The sequence below is a fragment of the Mesocricetus auratus genome, unplaced genomic scaffold (assembly GCF_017639785.1).
Source record: "Mesocricetus auratus isolate SY011 unplaced genomic scaffold, BCM_Maur_2.0 Super-Scaffold_100676, whole genome shotgun sequence".
NCBI lineage: Eukaryota > Metazoa > Chordata > Mammalia > Rodentia > Cricetidae > Mesocricetus > Mesocricetus auratus.
Genome location: NW_024429266.1, coordinates 153,594,089 through 153,612,827, shown reverse-complemented (window position 1 = coordinate 153,612,827; position 18,739 = coordinate 153,594,089). Strand labels below are relative to the sequence as shown.

The 18,739-nt window shown below is 42.5% G+C and overlaps 1 protein-coding gene across 3 annotated transcripts in view; it reads left to right on the top strand.

The window, feature by feature from the left end:
- Prickle2 (prickle planar cell polarity protein 2) overlaps positions 1–18,739 on the top strand; it is a 327,604-nt gene that overhangs the window by 170,251 nt on the left and 138,614 nt on the right. The gene's annotated exons all lie outside the window — the stretch shown is intronic.

The window sequence follows — 18,739 nt, the reverse complement described above, 5'->3', positions numbered from 1 at the left end:
TGGTATGCTCTACCCAAGGGACCCTGGGGTCCATTGTGCTTCCACTAGCTGTCATATAGCCACTTTGTTAACCATCATTGGGATTCCTTAGATCCCCAGAAAAGGTTAACGTTACTGCATTTAGGACTTAGTGGTGGCAGTGGCAGCAGGTTAATCATCTCAGAATTTGTTTGTTTTTAAATAGTATTTTATTTTCTCATAATTCCTTTTAAATATTTTTAATGTTTATACTGCTAACGACTTGTGCCGTAAAGCTGGCAGAAGTACTCTTAGTGTTTCCATGAAGGTTCCTTCAAAGTATTATTTATGCCTTTCCATACACCTTATACCTTGAGCTTAGAGTCCCTAAAAGTGGAAGTGTTGCTGGAGCTTTAAAATTTATTGTCTTGGCCCCTTGGTGTGGCTGTATATCATTGATCAACTCTGGATTTGTACATGTGTTCTCTCTGAATCCAGGTAGGAGTCCCTCTCTCCTCCTGCCCTTCCTAGCTGTCTGCAAGAAAGAAGGGAAGGAGGGGAGAGAGAGAGAGAGAGAGAGAGAGAGAGAGAGAGAGAGAGAGAGAGAGAGAGAGAGAGAGAGAGAGAGAGAGAGAGAGAGAGATCTGTTTTGGAGACAGCTGGCAGGAATTGGGAACCCAGTCCTGTTTGCCCAGAGCACCTCAGACACGCTGTTAGCTGATTCAGAGTCAGGGAATAGTAAAGCCTGCAGTGCTGCCAGCCCAGAGGTCTTGGGCAACTGTGCCCTAGAAATTTTAAAGCCAAATTGATGGAGAGAGGTGGTGGTTCTCTGGGTGGGTTAGGTTTAAAAGATGCATTCAGGCAGTTCCCCAACCCAGATCCATTTGCTTGTTTGTACCTAAGCAATATGGTAGAAGGTAATACAGAGGGGCAGAGTGTATTTATGTATTTTTATTTTTAAAGAGGAAGCAGCTGGAAGACATGCCTTCCAAAATTGGAGTAACGTCTGATGCATGGATTGCCAAATTCCATTTCCTCCCATATTAAATTATTTTGGCTTCAGCAGTCTTCTTTTGCTGGGCTGGCTTGCATTTGCAATTGTTTAGATGGTGTGAATCATTTGTATACTTTGGGTTCCCTGCCTTTTGTACACAGATGCTTTTATCTGGGCATCTAGTTGAGTAATTAGACAGACACGGCCCAGTCTCTGCAGACAGGAAGAAAAAAGATCACACTTGGGGGAGATTTTGCCTTTCTTCTTTCAAATCAATTGCCAAATCATCCTAGCCACTGAGCAATTCAGAGAAAGGTGGCAAATGGCCTGAGTAGTGAAGAATTTATGTCTAGCTAATTCTGCTCATCCTTCCATAAAAACATCTTCTATGGGGCCAAGAAGGAGATAGGGAATATATAAAAACAAGCTTGCACTCTTATCCGGCGACTGCCTAACTCTTAACGGATTTCTGAGGACTTGCCAGGAGAGACTGCTGAGTGGGGGAAAGTTTCAAGAAATGCAGAGCACAAAGCAGGGCAGTCTTCCTGAGTGACTTATTTCTGTTTGAAGGAAAGGAACACTGTGTTAGAATAACAAATCATGGCTGCTTTTCAAGAGGAAAAAAAATCTTGTTCCTTCGTCAGAGATAGGATTTTACAGTGTGAATCATTTGGTGTAGGCTGGTGAGAAAGAGAGAGAGAGAGAGAGAGAGAGAGAGAGAGAGAGAGAGAGAGAGAGAGAGAGAGAGAGAGAGATTTGGAGATGATGAACGTACTGTCTGCAGGAAATTACCAGGAGAGTTGAGCATTTTCCTGAATCAGCCTCAGATGGTGCGCAGCTTTGCATGTAATACAAGAAAGCTCTGGTACTAGGCTGTCTTTCTCCGTTGATCTCTGTAGCCTCTCTAGATATTTTCAGCTTCTCCATCAACAATATTATTTTATTTATTGTTGCTTTTTGGAGTTGTACTTTCATTTAAGAAACTGAAATACCTCTTACTCTCACATTGCTTTCCTGAGTCTCCCCCATCCCCACCCCCACCACTAGCTCAAGCTACACTTGAACCCATGACCCTCGTCCCTCTCAAATGATAGGACTCCTCACCTCGCTGCCTTGTGTGGTTTCTTCCTGAGCTTTGTAAAGTGGAATTTATTCCTGAGAATATTACTCCTCGCTGCGTTTCCCCACTAGCCTCCTCCCACCATCTTCAGCAGGAAAGACTCTTGGCTTCTTTGAACAATGTGTCCTCTCGGCGGTGATTGTTATCCTTAGGGACACAGATGTCTTCAGGAATGAGAGCAATGCAAAGGTTTGACCCAGTGTTCAGCAGCTTGGTGGTAGTGTTTATGGTCTTTGTAGGGCTATTTGCAAAGCAGCAAAGCACTTCTGTTTTGGGTTTACCCCGAAGAGCATGAGCCATGAGAAGAACTGACAATTAAAAGACTCCCAGGGATACCTAAGAGGCACAGTGCATGGCTGTGTGGTTGTGTGTGTGCGGAAAGCTGTGCTTTTTAATTTGGAAAAACAAATCTCAGAATTTCTTTATTCCCAAAGATAATCGTTCTTTAATCATTTCTGAAAAATACCCAGGCACATTAAGCCCTTCCTAGCTCTGTTATAAAATGGGACAAGCTGGAGATTATAAACACAGCGTGGTATTCGTATGTCAAAGCAGAGGGAATGGTGATTTTTGCTACCAAATCACAGACTGGTAATCCTAGTTAAATATGATGATAATTTGTGGATGCTCATATTTCAATGTAAAAAGCCTTTTTAAAAAGGCTTTCTTTGATATATTTTCCTTTGTCAAAATGTAGCTGGAAAGAAATTTTATTCTATGATATTTAATATTTGATTAGGATGCAGATCTTCTGAGTGTTATTTTATATCCTGCTGTGGGACAAACAAGACTTTTTTTCTTTTAGAAGTGTAATCTGGATGACTTCAATGGAAATGAAAGGTGTAGGGGCAGCTCAGGGGACAGACACATCAGTGTCAGGCAAAAGTCATGAATGATTCTGTGAGTTGAGCCTTAGACCTTAGAGGAGCACTTTCCATTTGACCTTAAGCAGTAAGATCTGCCTGTGGGAATCAATGGGACGGTCACCAGCCCTTCCTGTTGACAGAACAGTTTCCCAGCCTGGATGCCAATCCATCCATCCCAAAGTGTTACATTCCGGCTTTGTAGTTTACTTTGCTTTACTTTTTAAAGAGGCTACTTAAGTCTGTAGTAGTCTTGTACAAGATTATTCTGCATTCACCTAGGTCATTGTGCTTAGTAACCTTGAACTCTTGTTCCTCCTGTCTCTATTGCCCTAATGCTTTATTTATTAACCAACTGAGGCATATTCAAGCTTCCAGGGATGAGCATATGTCTTTTGTGTTGGATTTTAGATAAAGCCTATGTTTGAACACTAGGAAATCCGGTCTGGGAAAACAGATCTCCCTGTGGCCTATTATAGATGATAATAGCAGTATGCAGGATGATAGATGTGCATTTGCCAAGCACAGCCCAAATGTCTTAGCATACTCCCTGGCTCTCCTGTGTATGAGAATGCCCTTTGACGTCTCTACTTCCACAAGTCTATATGGTATGACCTGAAGTTTGCCTCTGAAGACACATCGAGGGTAGAGCCTTGGACTCTATCTTTACAAGCCCGTTGTTCTTTACCATTTTAAAAATCATCACAAGAACAAGAATTCCAAGAAGTCAATGCTATTAATATATCATTTTTCAGAGAGGCCCAGTCGCTTCCCTAGGTTACTAATATACTAAATTGCCTTCCAGAGCACCTGGACCTAGGACCATCCATGCTTACAAATATAGCTTCAGGTCTTTTCTCAGAAGCTATCTAAATCCCACCCTCTTGCTGAAGGATCCCCTCTAAGATACCCACCTTCTGTAGCCAGAAGTCTTTGGGGATCCATGTCTGCAATGAGCTGTGGAATTTAGGGAGACCAAACAAAGTTAAATTGCTAATGCTTCAATACACAGCTACCTTGTCCTGGAGTCTTCAAGTGCTGGATGGAGACAGCTCAAGATAGGTTGGATGGTCATGTGTATATTTTTCAGTCTTCCAACTTGAGACATCTTCTTAGCATTCTTCCTTATACAGGCCTTTCTGCAAATGCCACTTCCTCTCCACCAAGCCAGGACAACTCCTTGAAGGTTTCTTACCAACCTAGCAGGGCAGAATCTCTCTTGCTGCCCATGACAAGGTCCCTGTGTAGCCCCTTTCTCCTACTCTATCTCTGTATGATCTTCCATTCTGGGGAGAATTCTGCAGACACATAAGGCTTATTGCCAAAAAGATAGGCACAGAGAGTCGAGGAAGAGACTCATTCAAGTCTGCTGGCTCATTTCTCTCTTGACTTGCCCTCAGTTTCTGTTGCCTTCAGTCCAGAAGACTGGTATAGGTTTTTTGTTTTTATTTTTGTTTGACTTAAACACTCTATGATTTTGATACACAAAAACCTCTTAACCTCAAGAGCTTTGTTTTCACTGAGAAATAGGAAGACCCCACTACCCTTCTGTCCTGGCAGTATGGGTGACAGAACATCTGTGAAAGCACTTTTTCCCAACACAGTTTGAAGCGGTGGCCCATGCTGCCTTGTGGCTGCAGTCTCCTTCCTGTGATCCAGAGGACATCTGCTTGATGAATTGCTTCTTCAACAGAAAGCAGAGAAGGTTTCAAGGATTCTTGACGCGTGTGGTCTTCCATGTGTCTCTCTTGAGGCCTCACTGTTTGTACCGACGTCTGAAATCTGAGAAGCCTTGGAGGACAGATATGTCTTTAACCTTGGCTTTGCATGTTACAAGCGACTATGGCCCAGGACCCACTTCCAGCCTCTCCTTTGGATGTCTTTGGATGTGCTGCAGGGCACACTGAAGGGGGTGCTACCAAGCTAAGAGGCGTGGTGACTGGCCACGTTGTTGAACCTCGGTTTCCTGGTCTGTAATGGGGAAAAGCAATGATATTTTGGAGAGGGTAAAATGAGTTGAGGAATGTAGAGAAGGGCCTCTGCCTGAGATCAGTGCTCATGCAGATGCATCACCCCCTCTTCTCTGCTTCTCTGTAGATGCCGGTGTCCCCCACTTGCTTTACCTTCCTTTAACCGGGGGTACCTTGCTGCTCATGCCTCTCTTCAGACTCTGCAGCAGTTGGATTGCTCTTTCCGTTTCCTTCTGAAAAGAGGTGACACTTCTGCTTTTGATGCCCCTTTGCTGATGTCATTTTCTCTGTGGCTTCATGTCCTCATATAGTAACGTCCAGCAGGTTCATATCTTCAGCCTGGACCTTGGTCCCCTGAGCTTCAGGCATGTGCCATTGTCCCATAGTGTCAGCAGGGGACTGTCTCTGCTACTCCTCTGGGTGCTAGAATCAGAGAATTCTCCACCTCTTTAAATCAAGTGCTGGGTTTGCATATAACCTGCATGTATCCTCCTAGATGCTTTAAATCATCTCTAGATGACCTAACACTTCTGAAGCAATGAAGATACTAATGATTGGCTGTATAGTGCCGTCCCATTTAGATAATAATGGAAATGGGGGCAAGTATGTATCTGTCTGAAATGACACATTGAGAAAATTGCTTTGAATCTGTTTTGTTGTTGTTGTTGAATCTGTAGATATGTAACTTGAATTCAGAGTGCTTACTATAAGCACATGTAAATGCTTTTCATTACGTAGTCAATAGACATCTCAAACTTAGTGTGCCATAGCCCTGGATTTATTCCTATCTCCGGGTCCTCATCATGTCAGCCTATGGCATCTCCAGCTGAGAACGTCTTTTCCAAAAATGCATTCCAAACTGGAGCAGACTGGGTGAGAGGGTATAGGGTGGAAACTGAATAGAAAGGAGTTTGAGGTATCTTTCTGGGGTGCGAAGACTGTATTATGTCTTAATAAGATCTAAGTTACATGGATTTGGGCATTTGTCAAAATATATTGTATGCTACAAGTATGAGTCACGCATTTGACTGTATGCAGATCTCATTAGACCAGAAAGGATTATGTGTCAATGGACACTTCTCACTGCCTCCACACTCGATCATAGCCACAAGGCCAGGAAGTGGTATTTATCTGCATGTCCAGCCTTCAGTCACTTCACCATCATATCCCACCTTGATTATATAGTTACATTCCTTCACACTAGTATCTAAGCTTGACTTAGACCTCAACACTCACCCTGTTTACACCTTCAGGCAGCTCCCTATTGCAATAAGGACAAAATCCAAACTTTTCCATGACTCTTACTCTCAGACTCCATCAAGAGATCAGGTCCCCGTCTACTAGAAGACACATACTCTCTCTCTCTCTCAAGCCACTAGCACCTAGGCTCTAGCTGCATGGATGTGAGCACTCATTTCCTTCCTACACTGGGCATTCTGTCTTCTTAGAAAGATCTCTTGACTCACAGTTTATCACCTCTGTGATCTTAAATTCCATTATGTCAAGGGGACCTCTTTATGGTACTAGTTCATTTCCACCCCTTATAGCTCACATGTTTCTTGTCTGCCTTCGCTAATTAACCTTTCTCCAAGGTCCTCCTCAAGATCTGAAATGTTTGCTTTTGAGATCATGACCCTCTACCCATCCTTCCTAGTCCTTTAAGTCCAATAGCTGTGTCCTGTGAGTCTCATCACCGTTGACAGTACTTGTCACTTACTAGTAGCTCCCTAAATTGATTTTGACTGTTCCCTTGCCTAGTGCCTGACATAGCAACGGCAAGAATATTGTTGGCTAATTAAAAATTTTATTATTTACTCCCTTCTCTTTCTCGTGTCTTTTCTCCACTTCCTGAGATATGGAAAAATTAATGTGTTTCCTGACCCTGCTAAATTTCTATACTTAACATTGCTGAGCCACAAAGTTTTTTTTAATTGCAAAATGAGGTCGGCGATCATCACCTTGGATGGAGGTCTATAATCCTTTGGAGGAAGGTGTCCTTGCAGTGGGTATATATGTTTCATCACCTTTGGAAAAAGTGCACTCTGGCTAATGACTTTCTTTGAAGCCTTGACTTTTGAGCTCTCTTGTCTAGGAAGTTTCATCAGATGCAGCTGTTCAGGGGAATTTACTTGGAATTCCAAAGTTCTTAGCATCAGTTACAACCCCCCCACATGCCTTGGGAACTTAGAGTGCAATAAACATATATTTATGTTTGGATCTGTTAGACCAAGTCCTTCCCCAAGAACAAAGGTTGAACTATACGCACAATGATGCAGATTTCCTGTCCATACCGACCCCAGAGTCTACTTCTACCCACTTACCCAATATCACTGTTGGAATGCTTGCAAAGGATTGCAAGTCTGAAGACAGAAAAAAAATAGAAGCCAGCAGACTGGTGTGAATACCCTTCCCTGGGAAAGAGAAAAATAACACAGTGTTTCTGGAAACCTGCAAACTTGGCTTACGTATTTGTACTGCTCCTGGTGTTACTGGAATGGGAATGGTCCAGTGGCTTTACTTGCTTAGAGCTGTGGTTAGAAAAGGAGGGGTCCCTCTCATAATGCTGTGCAACTAGCAATATTTGAACTAGTGGAAACTACTATTGTGCATATAAGAGGATATGAGAGGGCTGAAGAGTTGACTCAGCAGTGAAGAGCACTTGCTGCTCTTGCAGAACAGGTTCGATTCTCAGCACACACATCTCAACCATCTATAACTCTAGTCCCAGGAATCCAACCTTCTTCTGACTTTCATGGGCACTAGACACACATTTGATGCACAAACATATATGCAGGCAAGGCATTCATACATATAAAATCATATAATAAATATTTTTGAAGAGAGGGAATGTGATAATTGGAGGGGTCCATGGGCATTATCTAGTCTAACTCTTGCTATATAACTATTACACAATAAGAATGCTTTAGAAAAATACTTAGAAGCTTGACAGATGGTAACTCTTAATCTTTCCTTCTGATTGCTGAGGATTAAATCTAGGGTTTTGCTTATGCTAATCCCATGCTCTATTAATGAGTTCCAACCCCAAGCCCATGACCTCATAGGCCATTGTTCCTCTTGGGTCACCTCATTGGCATAGCATGGTCTACTGCAATGCTTCCTCGAAGTGCTCATGGCTCCTCATGAGGCAATCATGAGTCAGCTAACACTGAAGACATCTACATTATTCTAGCCCATTCTCAATGAGAAGTGAGGCCCAAAATTATTGCAGAGGCCTAGTCCACCATAACAAGCCAACTCTGTGTGGCTTCTCTGTCAGGACCAGTCAGCCCTATTGAGCATGCCTGAAAAGAAGAGTGAGGATTGAGAAAAGAAAGAGACAAAAGACAGAAGTTAGAGTCAGAAGGGCTCTTAGTGAATACTTTAGATGCTTCAAATTTATTTCTCATATCCCTCTGATATCCAAAGCAAAATGTAAGGCAAAAGTCTTCCTTACCATGATACAAGGAACAAATAAGCATAATTACCTCCTTAATTTTCAAAACATCTAGTAACCATTCCCTAAGTAAAACTTCCTGTTACTTGGTCTTGAAGAGCAAGACATCAAGTAGCCATACCATTAGCCAAACATTCTGTTATTTGACCTTAAGGATAAAGAATAAGCTCAAACTCTCTGACCTTAAGTCAAGATGGAAATAGAGTCATTGTGGGCTCCCACAATTCTCTAGCCTCTGGGGTCTCTGGATCTACCTTTGGATGATGCTGGGTTAGGTGTAATTAATGAGGAATATATTGGTTTCCTTGCATTACTCTACCAAAGTGTCAGAACTTGGTCAGTCACAGATGTGTATTCTGTTGTGATTTGGGGGAGGAAGAAAATTGAAAGCCAGGCATTAGCAGGGATGCACCTTCCTTTAGAGGCTCTGGGAGATCTTCCTTGCCTTGGTCATTGCAGGCAGTGCTTGACTTGGGATCACTTCACTCCCATATGGGCTTCAATCTACTCACTTACTTCTCTGTCACATGACAAACTTCCCTCTGCCTTCCTCATGTTAAGTACTTGTGATGACACTCAAGACCCATTTGGTTATTCACAATGATGTCTTCATTGTAATTCCTTTGTTTAATTATCTCCAAAGGTTTTTTTTTCTTCAAATAAGGTGATGTTTACAGGTTCTAGGAACTAACACATAGACAGATATTTGAAAAATAATTTTTTCAGTCTACCACAATGCTTAAAGTCAGGAGACCCTGGGTCAAGGTCCCACTTTGCCAAGAACTCCCCAGGCCACAAATAGAGTACATATATCACAAGTCAGGCCCATTTCCTAGCCCCTTGGAACCCCTGTATCGTCACATTTAAACATTAGATATAATTACAGAAGCTTTAGTAGCTCATATGGGTGTGTGTGTGTGTGCGCACACACACACACACACCTGCCTTTGTAGAGGCCAGAGGACAACCTTGAGTGTTGTTCCTTAGACATCACTTGCTTTTCCTTTCCTTTCCTTTCCTTTCCTTTCCTTTCCTTTCCTTTCCTTTCCTTTCCTTTCCTTTCCTTTCCTTTCCTTTCCCTTCCTTTCCTTTCCTTTAGACAAGATCTCTTACTGGACTTGAACTCCCCATGCTAGGTTGACTGGCTAGTAACCCACAGAGACCCGCCTCTCTCTGACTCCCCAACATTACCATTATAAGCACACTGCCATGTCTAGATTTTTCACATGTGTTTTAGAGCTTGAAGTCAAGTCATTATGCTTGGGAGGAAAGTATTGCCTGAGCTCTCTCTTCAGACCCAGAAGCTACTACATGTAACACAGGTGGATATGGAATAAATACTGCTGCATTATAATTATGCACTCAATGGAATATAGTGGCCAAGACTTGTAATCCCAGCACTTGGGGTGGAGACAGTATGATTGATACAAGTGTTAGTGAAGTCTGGGCTACCAAGTAAGAATTTATCTCAAAACACTGTTCTTACTAGCTGTAATGTTGCCACCAGCATCATGTTCCCTCTCTTAACCTTATTGTCAGCAGAGGTCATGTGGACTTCTCTAGTCCAAGAATACCCAGAGTCCTTTTCAAAACCAGCATACCAGGCTTCTAGATTTTGGAAAGACCACATTATATTTTTTAAGTCATTGCACTGATATGCAATATAGGAGCGTAAATATATTGTCTTAGTTACTTTTCTTATTACCAGTACAAACACATCTAAAAGAAAAAGGGTTTATTTTGGTTCCTGGGTCTATGGTTTGGCCCATCATTGTGGGAAATCCTTGGTAGCAGGTGCTTGAAAAGGCTGGTTGATCTCTTTCTATCCTCTGCAGGAGAAAGGGGGCAGTGAATGGATAAATGCTCATGCTTATCGTGCTTTCTTCTTATGAATTCTGGAATCCCACCCATGAAAGGGAGCCACCCACTATTAGGGTGTGTCTTCCCGCCCCAGTTAACCTAATCAGATAATCCTTTCCAGACAGGACTAGAGGCTAGCCTAATCTAGATAATGCCTCACAGATGTGCCTGGAGGCTAGTCGCCTGAGTGATTTTTAGATCCTGTCGACAGTCAATATTAAACAGCATAGATATCATAGTCACGTAGCTCACCAAATATTCATAGATATGCTGTTCTTGACCCATGTATGAGTCAAGAAAGAAAATGTTTCAGTGCCTCGTGTCATCTTTTGACCTTCTTCCATGTCCTTCACCATTATTCTTATTTCTAACTAGATTTTGCCTGTTTTGTACTTTATAAAAGTACTCTTTTGTACTGTAATTTTGATTGTGAGTTTCCATTATTTTGTTGTATATACATATAAATCATCCATTTTGATTGGTATGTATGGTATTATAGAATATACCATCCTCTCTCTCTCTTGCTGTCTGTCTCTCTCTCTCCCTGTGTGTCTGTGTGTGTGTGTTATACCACTTGAGATGATAATGCTACCCCACTACCACCAAAACAGACTCTATAGAGTATCTAACAAAAGTCCCCAGTGCCAGGTAAATAACTCCTTTTGAGTTATTGGTTAAGGAAATTCAAGAGACTCCCAAAACAATACAGGTTATTGCCATTGTCCTTGGTCACTTCCCAGATGAGTGCAATTGCCGAAATCTCCACGTACTTTGGGCACAGGACTTAGAATAATTAAACTTGATCTGACCTAGAAGCCTCTTCCCCAAAGACTAGTGTTCACAGTACCAGAAGGTGCTTGCTTCTGCCAAGGGAGAAAAGCAATTACTACTCCTACCCGCTTGTAAAGCCACCAACCAAACAATGACTAGAATGACAAGATATCCTAAAAGGTACAACCATGGCACTTATATCTTGGAATTAATCAACATCTGTCTAACTGGACTTAAGGCCTGCCCAATAGGAAGAATTCGTGTTTGGTATTATAAACCGAGCCCATCACCCATGGCTGGTGAGACCATGGACCCTAGAGAAGAACCCACTACTGCCACTTTCCTAAACCAGCATAATCTCTAACAGCATCCTAAATACAGGTAAGTATAGCTCTCAGCCCTCATCAGAGAACCTTTCTGAAACAGAGACCATTGCAGAAATCTACAACTTGTCAAAAGATACACAACAACTGACTGTGGGGTGCCCAGCCCTAGTTGATATAGCTACAACATAGTCCCTACACCTCAGGCACAGGAAACAACATGGAAGAGGGAGTGGAAAGAGTATGAGAGCCAGAGGACCAGGAAGTCTCCTATGATACAGTGTTTTCAGTATATGCAGAGAAGCTGAACCCATGAAATTTGAACAATATGGTTGCCTAAACAGCACCTGAAAAATGGCAGCACTAGTTGACATGCCAATGTAGATGAAGAAAATCACACAAAGCCACAACCCTGGATGAAGAGCAATTACAGATTGCTAACACAGGGATGGTCAGTCCAGGGATGAGTCCTCTGGTCATCCCTAAAACACATGCTTATGCATGGGCATGTGCATGCACACACATACACACAAAACACATGAAAAAGTTTATAAATCTCTGTGTATGTGTAACACTAAGGAAGAGGTTATGAATTTGAGAGGGGGTGTGTGGCAGGAGACATGATAAAAATTAAGAAGAGAAAATATACAACAATTTTATATTTAGTTGTGCATGAGAATTTGGTGAGATTCTAGTTAGATGCCATTACAGTTCTGGTGCCAGCTAATTTTAGCTGCCAACTTGATACGACCTAGAATCACCAGAAAGAAATTCTTAAGGAGGAATTATCTAGATGAAGTTGACCTTGTCTTGCTTGTTAATTGAGGTGAAGACCACCGTGAATGTGGGCAGCACCATTCCATGAGCCGTGCCCTGACCTATGCAGGAATAAAGAAAGCTAGCTCTCTAGCTGCAAGCAAAGATGTGTTGTTCATTCTCTCTCCACATTTGTCTGTAGGTACGATTCTCTAAGTTCTTGACTTGCTCTACTGAAGTGATGGTCTGTGACCTGAAATTGTGAGCCAGATTAACCTACCCAGAGTTGCCTTTTGTCAGGGTGCTTATCACAGCTGCAGAAATGAAAGTAGGCCGCTGCTATTGCAGACGTTCTAGCCCTTAGCTTCCAAGGGAATGCATAATGCCGGCGCACAACCATCAGCTCTTTTAACCAATAATTTCTTCCATAATTGATTGTTCCAGCTATGCATCACATGGAGAACTTTTAAAACCCAAAGTGTCTTAGCTGAATAATTTATAAAAACAGAATCTTCACAGTTCTACAAGCTGGGGAGATCTAGCAAATTCACTGTCTGCTGTCATAATACCTCTGTCTGTCTGTGTCTCGAGTGATGGAATGGGAAGAGCTAGCTAGCTCTTTGAGAGACCATTCATTTTTTCCTCTTTCCCTCCTACCATCTACCACCCTCCCCAGCTATTAGTGACTTCTGCATGTTCCTGATTTTCCAAAATCTTTTGGCCAGCCACGCTTTCCAGAGCGTCCTCTAGTTCTACCTTGTAGTAGACTGGGAACTAGATGTGTGATGCTGCTCTGCCTCCCAGTATCCCACTCAGTGCTGCTCATTTACCCCCCCTTCTGTCTCTGGCTGCTGTGGGGAAAGAGAAGATGGCCATTGTGAACAGATCCAACCCTCCCTGCTCAGATTCCAAAGGCTGGATTTGGAGCAACCCAGACTGTCGTGCAGATGATAGCTGAAGGTTGGGGCAGGGGCAGAAGTTAGTGGGAGGAGCTGGAACAGGCTGCCAGAATGCTATGGGCATGAGCCAGAAACTGGTGCCACTTTCCAAAAGGCTTGGGAGCTGCCAATTTAGCTTAGCCATATGATTTTTCTTCTGCTGAGGAGGCCAAAACCCATGCTTCCTCAACTCCTGTTGTCAGTTCAAGACAATTGGATCCTCAAATTGATTCTGGTCATAGAATAATAAACGAAGCATTGCTGTGATCTGCCAACTGGTTAATAACATATGTGAGTGACTCTGCCCAGGATTCCATTAATTTGTGTCAGGTTGGCAATTGTTGAATTAGTTGGAAAAATGTTACATGTTGGGCTCAGTTACCAAAACACTCCAAAGAGATCTAAATAATATTAGGCTCAGTGCCCCAAACTCTTTACTCCTTTCTCATTTTTTTATTAGGTGCCCTTAGAAACACGTCTGTGATAGTCAACTGAGGAGGGAGGTATTGGAGGAAAACGTACTTTAAATATCTGCTAGGTTTTGTGTCAGTTTTTCTTGCACAATGACGAAGAAGTGAGGAAGAGGGGGAAAGGAACAGAGATGTTGAGGACAGGCAAAGATGAGAAATTTGTATTCTTTTCAGATCAATCGCTTTTGTGCCATGCTTTTCTTTGGGACTGTATAACTCACAAAAGTAAGTCAATGATGAAGCTACTGTGTCTTTCGGAGGTATGATTATAATAGTAGTTGTCCTTTATTGAGCATTTTCTCTATATATTTCTCAGTGTGATGAGGACTTTTCTACATCATGGGTCAAAGGATGTTTTATAAAGATCCACATGGCAAATATTTTAGGGTTAGCAAATAATGAGGGAAAAACCAGGATGTACCTATTTAAAGAGAAAAGTTCCCAACAGAGCTCTGTTGATTAAGGTAAAAATACAAAGAGGTTAATGGTATTCTTTTGGGAGGAGGAAGGGATAAAGGGCTTGGAGTTGCTGTCCCCTGTCATCAAGTTGATGGCAAATGTGCATCTATAAAAGTCTCTCTCAGCTCAAGAGCCACAAAAGCAGGTGGTGGGTATGCCCCACAGACCATACTTTTATTTACATTATTGCCTGAGAGCAGCTGTAAAGATCTGGTCTCACTGCTTCACTGTCCTGGAGACCCAGATTTGTTTTGCCCTGCCCTGCCAAGTTAGCATATGGCTTCTTTCTTCAAAGTCACCCCACAGTCACAATCTTCCCAACTGCTGCCACCACATCTGCAGTCCAGGAAAGCACAAAGAAAACTGGAGAAAGATGAATTCGTATCCCCCACCTTGTAAGGAGATGTCTCAAAATTCTGTCTAATGCCAGTATGCTTCCCTTGCTGGAACATTTCACAGGACTGTCCATATGTTAAATGAGGCTGAGAACTAAGTCGTTTGCTACAGCTGCTACAATGCTTGGATAAAAATCCTGTACTGAAGTAGAAGAGGAAATACTGGGGTAATAAAGCAGTCCACTCCTGTCTGTAGTTTCATTTTCCATGGTTTAAGTTCCTTGGCCAACTGTGATCTAAAAATATTCAAGGGCAAACCCAGAACTAAATAGTTTAAGTGTTTTAAGCTGTGACTGCCCTGACAACTCTTGTGCTGACTCATGACCTACTGTGCCTTACCAGATACAAGAATCATGCCTATGCCCTGTGTGCCCACCCTGTGTATGATACCTGCCTGCTACTCGTCACCATTTTATTTATGGGAGGGCCATATTGATGTGATTCAAGAAAGATAGGGGTTTCAGAAGTAAAAGTACAAGCCCTGCTCCAGTGAGAACCTCAGATTGTTCTCCAGAATCCACTTGAAAACAAACAAACAAGCATCTGGGTGTGATGGCACATCCTTGTAATCCTAGTGCTGAGGAGGGGAAGAGGGGAAGACAGACATAACTTGCAGGCACACACACACACACACACACACACACAAACACACACAAATAGATAAATAAACATAATCAGTACTATCTTAGTTATGCTTCTATTGCTGTGATAAAACGTCATGACCAAAAACAATTTGGGGTGGAAAGGGTTTATTTCATCTTACAGCTTGTAGTCCATCACCCGGGGAAGTCAGGGCAAGAACTCAAGGCAGAAGCCTGGAGGCAAGAACTGATGAAGAGGCATAGAGGAATGCTGCTTACTGGCTTAATACTCTTGAAATGCTCAACTTGTTTTCTTATACACCCCAGGACCACAGCCCAGTGACACAACCCATAGTGAGCTGGGCCTTCCCACATTAATCAATAAAGAAAATGCATGATAGGCTTGCCTACAGGCTGGTCTTATGGATGCATTTTTTCAATTGAGAGTTCTCTCTCTTCCCAGGTGGCTCTAACTTATATCAAGTTGGCCAAACAAACAAACAAAAACCTAGCCAGCACAAGTCCTACCCATAGTTTCAGACATCCATTGGTGGCCCTGGAGCTTAGGCCCAGCATATAGGCAGGAAATGATAGAACTGTCTTCAGCCATGTGTAATGCAGTTAGAACATGAACCCCAGACTGATAACCATCTTCCCCCAGGTTTTATGCTAACAGAGCAGTGTTTAATGAAAGTCTCCCCAGCTCAGTCTTCTCTCCTGTCTCCTGCCCTCAAGCATAGTGGGCAGGTACTCATGCATATTATTAGGAATGAGGTGTTGGCTTGATTTGTAGATACTCTGCTCCTTCCTAAGATATTTCCAAGGAGCCTGTGAGGGAGGTTGAGAACCAGCATCTTTCAATGGACAGCCCTGGAAAAGCTAGAACAGCTAGAGCTAGCTGAGGCTAAACCTGAAATGGGGCCTCCCAGTGTCCCTAGACACAGAAGTACTTGAGATCATCCCAAAGATTTTTTTCTTTTCACAGGGAACAGGAGACAAGTGCTGTTATCAGCAAGCTAGGGCATGCACATTGAGAAAGCTGGCAGATCCTTGTCTGCCCAGCTACCAAACTGCATGGAAAGAAGGACTTGAGAGTGAGAAAACACTGACCAGACATGTGACCTTTCTCACTGACTGCACTTCCTACCGTGTCTAGAATGTGTCCGGGAAAGTGTACGTCTTATCTGAAATGGAAAGCTAGAGGAGGGCTGAGAGGACTGTTCATGTTCTTTCTATGTACATACATATGCATGTATTTTTGGCCCTCAGGGGAAAGCTAGGTGCTTGCCAGGTAGCACTGGGTACATCTTGCACCATCTCACAACAGTCCTGTGGGGTACCATCATCATTCCATTAGAGGATAAGTAAGTATAGTGTTGAGAACTTACACAACTTGCCCAAGACCACACAGCTCATAATTGGACTCAGGTTCAGGCAGTTGGAATCAAGTCTTTATTTTCAACTGTACAATTCATGACTAGAATACTTAAGTCGCCCTGTGCGATAAAAGCTATAATAGTATTATCGAGAAACATGGGATTATGGTGTTTCATATTTGGCTTGGTAAGAAGGATGGGCGAATATTCTAAGAGGTAGTGACATTTGAGATGGACTCAAAGAATAAGGGCTATGTGGGATAGAAGAATAAAAGTCCATTGAGATAAATCGTGGCTTGTCAAATATTTCCCCAGACATACCATAATTGCCAAGAAGTAGGTGTGGCAGTTAGGAAGTGGATCTTAGGACCCCCATATTTTTTTCTCACCTCCCTCTGAGTATCACTATCAACACTGCTGTTTTCAGTCTAGAGGACTCTCCTCATGTAGCTCCCTAGTACCTATCTGTCATGCCAAGACGCAGACGCAAAGTTATACTCAGAAGATTACTTGCACCGAGTTTTAAAGGCCTTCCATGAAGCTGTCTGCCCTTCTTCCCACCATATGCATGACTCCAGTTTGTCTAAGCCTGGCTGTGTTTTTTGTGTGAAGGAGTAAAGCTCATTAAAAAAAGAGGAGGCCAAAGTAGGTTTTGATAATGAGTCTCTTGCTTAATCACACCAGTAAGCCAACAAAAGAGCCATAAAATAGTTATCAAACTGTTGCAGTAACATTTCTGCCATGCTTGCTGCAGACACTGGAGCTCTCTAGAGAATGCAGTTACCTGCTACCAAGCATGAGAAGGAAGCATTTTTGAGGCCAAATACACACCTGTGTGATCATGAACTTGCTGTCAGCTGAAGCACTTTCTGAGTCTGCATTAATGATCACCTGTCACATAAGAGCCGATTGTGGAGGTTTAAGTGAAGCTCTTCACAGTCCCCAAGAGAGACCCTGCAGGCATCTCACTGTGAGATGACTTACAGGGTGGGCCAACAGAGCCCCTGCACATTCCAAGCAGCTCTGATTTTTCCCAAGGCCACTGTGTCTTGAGAGTTTTGTTTATGATTAGATTAATGGTGACAAACTGTGGTGATATATACAAGTCCTTGGTTTTTTTCCCTCTCTTAAAGAATTCTTCAAATAGCTGGGTTTACCCTCCCCAGAGACTGCAGATTGCATCAGCAGATCTAACAGTTGTCCCATGGTCACCTCCAAATAAGGCATGCCATACATGTTCCAGCTGCTGTAAGGTCTCAAGCTGGTCAAGAAATCAATTATCGTGTACTAAAAAGCAATTCCTCATCTGGAGTCATGAACTCCTGTGTTATTTTTAGGCCAACCTTTAATTTATGTGGTACACAGAAAGAACCAGGTTTTTCAAGTGAACTTCTGGAAGGTTCATGGGAGAGAAACAGAGAGGAGGTAAGTTGGGGGGCATGGGTAAAATGTCTGAAAATTGTGACAGTTTGAACAAGGGCTCAAGAGTTCATCCAACAGTTGCTCCCAGTACTGCCATACTGTAATGCTGAGTGGGTTATTTATGCTGCTGTTATCTTGCCGCCTTTACCTGAAAGATGCTTCAATTATGACATCACTCATCTAACTCTCTAAGGATTAAATGAGAGCATATACATAAAGCCGTTTGTATAATATTTGGTATACAGTTATAACTTAATAAAAATGATCAACTCTTACTACTATTTTATAAACTTTTCATTTCAAGCCAGAGGATTTTCTACATGACTAGATATAAGGTGACAAATGATCAAGTCAAAGACATTCAGAACTAGGAGGTAATACTCCAGGGGTCCCCACTAATTCAGGAGTCTGCTGACAGTGGTACTCTGGATGAAACCTGTCTGGTTTTTTTGAGAAGTAAAGTTTTACTGGAGCACATTCCTCACTCATTTGTACTGCCCTTGACTGTTGTTCTACAAGGATAGAACAGAACATTCATGATGGAAACAACATGGCCCATCAAGCCTAATATTTTTACTGTCTGTCAATTGGCTCATGACATAATCCAATCTAAATACCCTTGAGCAAAGCAAGACTATGGAAACGAGGGAAATGACTTGACAAGAAATCCAGAAAGACTTTAGTAAATGCTTCCAGTCCTGTGATGATTCCCCACTGTTGTACCTGTTGTGTCCTGGTTCTCTTAGGAAGGATTATACTGAGCACTTGTGTGTAGGAAACCATAGCAACAGTGTTCTCAAGCCAACAGATGTGAAGGGTAAGTATCGGGGTAAGCAGCAATTGTATCGTCGCAGTTACTGGAGCAACTGAAGTTCCATCGTCATGCATGGGGAGGTTATATACTTCTGGCTGGCCCCTCAAGCATGTGGTGGGTATATTTGATGGTGACTGAGTTTAAATTTTCCTAAGACATAGATTAGGTTAGAAAGTAATTTGCAAAAGGCCTTTTTTTCTTAAGAGCAGCTAGTC